Below are 8231 nucleotides of genomic sequence, written 5' to 3'. Positions count from 1 at the left end.
CGGCCTGTGCGCGCGGCGGCAGACGGCGGGAGACGAGACGCGCCGGCCGCCATGTTCGCGCGCCGACGACGCGGTCCCCGCCGGGCCTGCGGGATTCGTCCTCGAGAGCAGCTTCGCGTCCCGGGCCCCAAGCAGCGCCTGTCCGAGGCCCGCAGCAGGGTGGTGACCCGGCCTTTCTGTGTGGTGACCGTAACTTATGTGACGACGAGGCCCTTCTAGAAAATTCGGAACCCAAAACTCTAAAGAAGACCCCACGCCGCACCGTTAAGCACAGTAACCGAGGTATATTCAGCCCCAAATGTGCTTTCTTCCCTTGCGCGTGCATTTTCTGTTTTTCTCAGCGCGTCGAGCACTTACTCTGCTCCCTGGATGTGTGGAACAGAAGTGTTAATTTAACTTCCACGGCTGGAAGTCTCTTTAAAAGGGTTGCTGGCGAGAGAGCAGACCAGGCCCCAAACGACCCGCAGCAGCTCCTGGTGGGTTGAGCGACGTGTCCCGTGTCCACTGTGTCCCCTGTCCTGGCGGTGATCGGCTCTTTTATGGAAAGTTTGCGGGGGAAAGATGCAGGTCGTGGTGAATTTACACTGGCTACAGAGGCAGCTGGTGGGAGAAGGCGAAGCGGGGCTAGTGCTGGGACAGGCGCCGAGTCCGCAAGGAGGAGGCGTTTGCTCCTCCGGGTCGCGGTGGGCAACAGTCTAGAAAGTTCGTAGGTAAACAAGAAGTGGAGGTGCCTGGGGTTGGTTGGCGCCGGGCTGTTATCTTTTTTAGATAACCGAGGAAATAGCTACCTGGAAGTTAATTCAAAGTTCCAGCCTGCGCCGGGGAATGTGAGCAGTCTCGTTAGCTGGCCCCCAGCTATTAATAGGCTGTTTCTCTCCCTGCTTCTCTCTCTCCGTCCCTCCATCTCTCTCTTTCTGTCGCTCACTCACTCTCCAGCCCGCTATCATTTAATTTTGAGCATCTCAGAATTTATCTCGTCGCTTTGTAACAAGTTCTGGAGATAACGTCCTGTTAGGGGACCATTCAAGTGCCAACATTTTGATATACTGCCCAGTGACTTCTTTGTACACATAACGAACACGTTTAAAACGGCGTTGTGAAGCCCTACTGAATCATTATGAGAACATGTTTAATGGCTGCTTACTAGTACTTCTTTTATGCACAGTACTTTAACCATTCCTCTTATTGGGCAGTTGAGTTGTCCCTATTTGACAAACAATGCTGGGATGAACATGTTTGTGCAAGAATCTTTATAGTTGTATTTCTTTAGACTAAGTTTTCCAAAACGGAGTACTGGGTTAATGGGGATGAATGTTTTTGAAGCTTTAATACATGTTGTTGCATTGTCCCCCCTGCCCCAACCTTCAGGGGAGTCGACTTCCAATGATGATTTCACCTTTTAGGCCTCCTCTACGTATATCTCACTCTGTTGCTCAGTATATAACAGGTTTTTTGCAATCAGACCTTTTCTACACAAGTTTTTTTAAGCATTTTTGTGTTGTAATTTTTTTTTTTTCCAAAATAAACATGTTCCCAGGGCAAAGGACGTGTCCTTGTTGCTCTATTCATAAAGATTTCCCTTGAAAAGGAGGTGAAATGTCAAGAGCAACAGTGTCCCCTTTGCTGATGATAATTTCCGGTGACTCTATGACAAACCTAAACTACTAAGTGTAATTACCTCCATGTCTTCAGACTGGAAACAAATAAAAGGCTGGAGCCTCAGGTCATTAATTTAATTCAACTGCACAAACATTCGAATGCTGCCATTGCTTTATGGCCTGATAGTAAATGAACCAGATAGGGACATAGGTGCTTCGTACCAGACTCACCGTGCTTAGTACTGTGATTAGGGTGCAAATATGGTGCTTATCAGGAGGCCACAAACTATATTCACACTAATAAGGCTTTCATCAAAGAGATGGGAGTTGAAGGATGGGCCTGGGTAGAATTTTTGGTGGGTCTTAATGGAGTAAGAAGAAAAGCGTTTCGTACAGAAAGAACAAAGTCCTGGCAGTTAGAGGCTGAGGGCCATCCTCCGATGTAACAGAGGGAGCCAGGCACCTGAGTTGCTCCAGGTCTAGAATGTGGAGGTAATCACGGCTGGATTGCAGACTGCCTTGAGTGTGGACTTTACTCTGGCAGGACGTGAGTTTTTGAGCCAATCTGTGAACAGCCACATTCAGATCATTTCTCTAGACTGAGAAAGTGAAAGTCCACCATATTAGAGTTTGGACTGTGACTGTAAAATAAAACTGTTGTATAACCCACATATGAAAATTAGCTTTAATCTAAAACTGAGTTAATTTAAAACTTGCCCAAGTTTGGTTTTGAGTGTCTATTTGTAATGTTCACCATGGCAACAAAAAGTCCAAAAAAGTTAAAACATAGAGCAGATATTAGACCGCGTGTACTTCTGAACATGCTACATAGTTATTTCTCACGTGTCTCTTATGTATGTGATCATATATCCAATTTAGGTCCCTAATTCAAGGTCGATCATTTCTTCTGTTCTAGTTATTGTCTAGGTGTTGGAAGTGTGAAATGAACAAAGCAGATAGATCCCTGCCATCGGGGAGCCTACATTCTAGTGGGGGAGATGTTCAACAGGCAAATGAACATACAGTATTCATTTCCAGGTTAACATGATGGATTACATGCAAACACCTAATTATACTTGTACCCAAAGCACCACTAGGACTTCAGAAAAGAGATTTAAAAAAACCCCATAATCCTAGAACAGAAAGTATAGAGAAGATAAGAGATATGGAAGCTGGAATGAGGGGACAGACAGGTTGAAACTGATTTCAACTGACGAGCTGTGGGAAAAGCTAATCAATATCAGATCTACACCGGAGAATCACCAGAGGGCTGGGGACTGGCAGCACCAGCACCTATGGAACTGGGGATGAAGGGAGAGTAGGGTAAGGAAAATGGGGCGAAAGCCGAGAAGCAGAAGCAGGCAGTCTACCATCTACTGGCAAGGTGGCCACTTTCCCCTTCCCCTATGAAAGACTAGAGAGTCCTCTCGAGAGAGGAAACCAGAGAGTGTTTGGATGGTGGTGGGGGTGGTGGGGACTCCAGGCGCAGGGCCTGGAAAACAGAACAAAGATTTAGTAGCCTACGGTGAATCTTGACCCTCTCTCAGCCCCTCCGTGGCTCCAGCTGACAGTTTACTTCAGAGGAGGACAGAGTGGAGGGCTCTTCTCTGCGGAGCAGACATCAGCATGGGACGGTGTCTCCAGGAAGCCCCACACCTTAGCGCATCCCATGAACTCTTAGTTCCCACTTCCGATCAGCGACAGAGAATCATGGGAAAGATATACGAGGAAAAATTCCAGAATGGAAGCTAGAAATCAAAAGAAAGAAATTTGAGAAACACCAAAACAGCAGGGAGAAGGAAACTTTTTTTTTAAAGGCTGTTAATAACTTCAGATAATTCATCATGAAATTAGAAAAAAGAATTCAGATGATTAAAAAAAAAGAACTCAGAAAAGCAAGCTAACAGCAAAAACTGAACAGAAAGCTTGAAACATCAAGTTGGAGAAATCTCTCAGAAGACATGGACAGAGAAAATATAAAATGGTGAGAGCATTATGGAACCAGCCCGGGAGGCCCAACCATCCTAATAATATCCTGTAATACAGAAGGAACAACAACAAAAAAACAAAGCAAAGGAGGAAAACATCCACAAAAATGTTCAAGGAAATTCCCCATTCCTGAAGGGCCATTCACTGAAGGAAAATGCCAGCCCAGTGAAGGAAAACGGACTGTCCCTGAGCACAACACCGTGAAACCGTAGGACAGGACAGTGGGCACAGATAAGATCCCACAAGCTCCCAGAGAAAACGCAGGCCATAAGGAAACAGGAAGTGGATGGCTTCAGCTTTGCCAGTAGTTTCCCTGGTAGAGCAATGCCTTTAAGATTCTGAAGAAAAATGATTCTCAACCAAGAATTCTACTCACAGCCAAACTGTCAATGAAGTGGGTGAGTAAAGTAAGAACATTCAGAAAAGCTGAAAGGAATGTCCAATGAACATCTATATATCCATCTAAATTCTACAATTAACATTTTACTGTACTTACTTTATGACATACCTGTCCATTTATCCATTTGACAGTCCATATAATTTTTTAATGCATTTCAAAGTTAAAGAAATCAGTACATTTCACCTTTAAGCATTTCAGCATACATATAATTAATTATACTTGTTTATAGTTCACATTTTTAGTTAAGAACTTTCAGTGAAATGCACAGATTTTTTTTTTTTTTTGAAGGTGAGGCACCCTTGGTTGACCTCACAGATTGCAAGGACCTTGTTTGCGTACGATCCCTTATTTATTTATTTACTTTTTAAGCCTACAGCACCTGGTCTTCCTACGTGGTCTCCCATCCAAGTACTAACCAGACCCAACCCTGCTTAGCTTCCGAGATCAGACGGGATCGGGCTTGTTCAGGGTGGCATGGCTGTAGACGAAATGCACAGATCTTAAATCAACCATTCACTGAGTTTTGACATGTATCTATACCTGTGTGCTGCAAAAACCCTGTTGGGACATAAAACATGACTCTGACCCCAGGAATTTCTCACACCTCTTCCCACTCGATCTGTGCTCCCACTCCCAAAGGCAACAACCGCGTTATCTTTTTCATGGGTTCATTTTGCCTGTTCTAGAACTCCGTGTTAAAAGAATCATATGGTATGTACTCTTCCCCTCAGCATGCTTCTGAGATTCATTCTTTTTGTGTATATCAGAAATTTGTTCCTATTTACCACTGAGTAGCAACACAGCATAGGATATGTCATGGTTTATCGATTTTATGCTGATGGACACTGAGGGTGTTTCCAGTCTGAGCTATTACAAATAAAACAGCCAAGAACAACCTTGTACATCTTTTTAGACACACATTTTCACTTACCACAAGTTAGTGCCTAGAAGTGAAATTACTGGGTCATAGTTGTGTTTTGTTTTAGAAGGAACTGAGACTTTTTCCAAAGTAATTGTCCCATATCACACATTCCCATGGCAATGTTACTCCACCAATACTTGTGTTATCAGTCTTTTTTCCTAATCAGTCTTTTTTATTTTAGTCATTCTAGTGGTTTTCTGGTGGTATCTCATTGATTTGCATTGCCCTGTTGACTCATGGTGTTGAACACGTGTGTGTGCACGCGCGTGCCAATCACCATGCCCCACTTTTAAGTAACTTGACAAGAGCTTTCTGATACTTGTGGGCTGCAGTGCAGGAAAGCTACAAATCTGTCTGAATAAGAAAAATTCTGTTACAGATATGTGATACGGAGTGTATCTCAGAGGAAGCAGAAGCTACTGGTAACGGTTCTGGCTTGGGGCGGGGTACCTGGAGAAGGAGGTATGAGGGAGACTTTTCACTGTTTGCCCTTTCAAATTTTATAATTTGTGGAAAATAATATACCTACTCAAAATAGGAATAAAAAAAGAGATTTTAAAAAGGACATCAAATAGATCTGAGGTGTTCCTGGTGGAAGGAAGCGACCCCCAGGATATGATCCCCATTTGCTCAGTTATGAGCACCCAGTGGCCCAAAGAAATGGCTGCCTGGTCTTAATCACGGCATTCTTGCTGACATCTGTGCCAGAGGCGTACCATGGGAGGGATGCTGGGGCAGGAGCCCTGAAACACCCCACCGTGGCCACATGGGCTCTGTGGCTTTGCTGAGACACCAAGCCTTCTGCTCCTCTGCACGGTGGGAATGAACCTTGTGCTCTCTGTTCTCTGTGTTTACAAGTCTGGCAAGGGCCATAAATGAGAGGGGGAACGAGTGCCAGTCACCTATTACTTTGTTATTGGGATTTTTTTGTAAATAAAGATAGACATTCACATTGTTAAAACAGCAGCTAGTGCAGCAGAGCTTATGCTAAAGACCACGGTCCCCTGCCCAACCTTTCCTTGGGTCTCCTCGTCCCCAAGTCGGCCCCCCAAAGGGCAATCACTTTTTTTTTTAATTGTGACATATAACAAAGAAAAGACCACTAAACCAAAATGTACACCTTAGGGGTGACCACTTTTAACCGTATCAGATTTTTGGACTGATATCCTCTATATCTCCAAAGAACAAGCCGATACCACTATTTCATGTTCGATCAACTGTCAACATGATCTCTTGGCTTTCAGCTGCAATAAATGAAGGTTAGCTCACTGTATCACCAACTCCTCCTTTATTGTATATATCACTATATTAGTTCTTCTCTTGGTCACCATTGAAACAATATACTCTCCCTGTCTTTACTCTACCCACTATCTCTTTATCCTTCTAGGTAAGATGAGGATAATGCCACAGCTTCCCGGCAGCAGGTCCTGGGCCTGGGCAGTCAGAGAGTGACCAGGGCAGCATCACCTTATGCTTCTGACCCAAGAGCAGGTTGTTTGCTTGAACTCCATCCTGCAGATTCACTGATTTTATCTCTGCAGTCTGGACGGCTTGTGTCCTGCCCAGAATTCAGGCAAGAGAGAGGTTAGGATTTTCTTACCCTACTCCAGACCCCAAGCCAGCTGCTGCTGCTCACTCCTTTGTTTGCTAAGGTTCCTAGATATGGTGTGTCACACCAGGAAATAGCCAACAGAAATATAATGCAAGCTACACAGGAATGTTCTAGTAGCAGCATTTAAAAAAAGCAAAGGGAAACAAATGCAACTAACTTTTTAAAACCAGTTTATGGAGGTATGATTGACATACAAAAAGCTGTAGATATTTAATATATACGACCTGATGAACCTGAAATAATGCAATTAATCAAGTTTTATTTAACTCAACATAGCTAAATATTGTCATTTCATCATGTAATTAACATAAAAAGTTATTGAGATATTTTACACTTTTTTTGGTCTAAGTCTTTGAAATCCCGTGTGTATTTTACGCTTATATCACATTTCAATTCACACACTAAATGTTCGTCAGAAATATTTGATGAGTCTTTAGATTTTATAAGATTTACTATTGAAAAGGTAGATTTCCATACCCATGTTGCTCTAAACGCACTTAAAAGTTTTCCGGTAACTGAATTTGAGTATCAGATTTTAAATTTAAATCAGAGTAAATTTTGAAAGCTCGGTAGCTGCATGCGGCTACCATATTGGACAGGTATCACAGATGGTGGTCTCTTTGGTTTTTTCCCATCTTGGGAGTGTTGTTGACCATCTTGCCTACTATGTCACTTTATGAGGGCCAACATCTTGGTCTTGGTAAAAGTGAAAGCTCCTGCAATATACATTATGGAGTGTATTTGTTCACTTATTATGATTTTGGATATACTGATAAGTGCTATGAATAAAAACGAAGTAGCGCTTATTGTATTAGGGTTCTTCAGAGAAACAAAACCAATAGGGTACATAGCTATATATCTATCTAGAGAGAGATTCATTATGAGAAATTGGCTCATGTGATTATGGAGGCTGAGAAGTCCTGTGATCTGCCTTCTGCAAGCTGGAGACCAGAAGAGCTGATAGTTACAGTCCAAGTCCAAAGGTCCGAGAACCAAGAGAGCTGATAGAATAAGTTCCAGTCCAAGTACAGAAGACAAATGTCCCAGCTCAAAAACAGGCAGAGAGAGAGCAGAGTCTCCCTTACCCACCTTTTGTTCTGTTTGGGTCTGCAGTGGGGTGGGTGCGGGCCCCCCGCACAGGCAGGCCTTCTGCTGTGTTGTCACCAGTGCATATGTCAGCCTCAGCCAGAAACGCCCTCACAGACGCACCTAGAGATGACGTTTAACCAAATATCTGGGCACCTCATAGCTCCACCAAGTTGACACATAAAATTAACCATCATGCTTATTAGTATGGGTACTGGGTACCGAGGGGGATGTGTTATCATAATAATAACAAGAACAAAATCCAGCTAACCACTGAACACACACTACTCACCAGGCACTGAGTATGCTTTTTGCGTATTTCTATTTCTCAAAACAACTCCATGGGTGAAAGATAGCACCGTTACACCCATTCACAAGCAAGGACATGGAGGCATATTGCCATTTAGTAACTTGCACAAGATCAGGTCTCTGGCAAATGGCATTTTAAACCAAAAGAGTTTGATGCCAAGGCCTGCTGTCTTAGTCACCACACTAAGCTATTTCATTTATTCTTTCATTATAAAATTTGAAAGAGCCGGTCCCTGCTCTCAAGGAGCTTCCAGTATAGTAAAAACATGAGTGCTTTCACAAAAAGAGACCATTTTTGGTTTGGAATAAAAGTGA

General features: G+C 43.3%; 1 non-coding gene across 1 annotated transcript; it reads right to left on the bottom strand.

The window, feature by feature from the left end:
- Nucleotides 1–4354: 4354 nt before the first annotated feature.
- LOC112475353 lies at nucleotides 4355–4473 on the bottom strand. Its single transcript, XR_003044673.1, has one exon. It is a non-coding gene; the product is annotated as a 5S ribosomal RNA (ribosomal RNA).
- Between the last annotated feature and the right edge of the window lie 3758 nt (nucleotides 4474–8231).

Source organism: Pteropus alecto, unplaced genomic scaffold (genome assembly GCF_000325575.1).
Source record: "Pteropus alecto unplaced genomic scaffold, ASM32557v1 scaffold40, whole genome shotgun sequence".
Classification (NCBI taxonomy): domain Eukaryota; kingdom Metazoa; phylum Chordata; class Mammalia; order Chiroptera; family Pteropodidae; genus Pteropus; species Pteropus alecto.
Note: the sequence above shows the minus strand (reverse complement) of the source record. Positions and strands in the feature narration are given on the sequence as shown.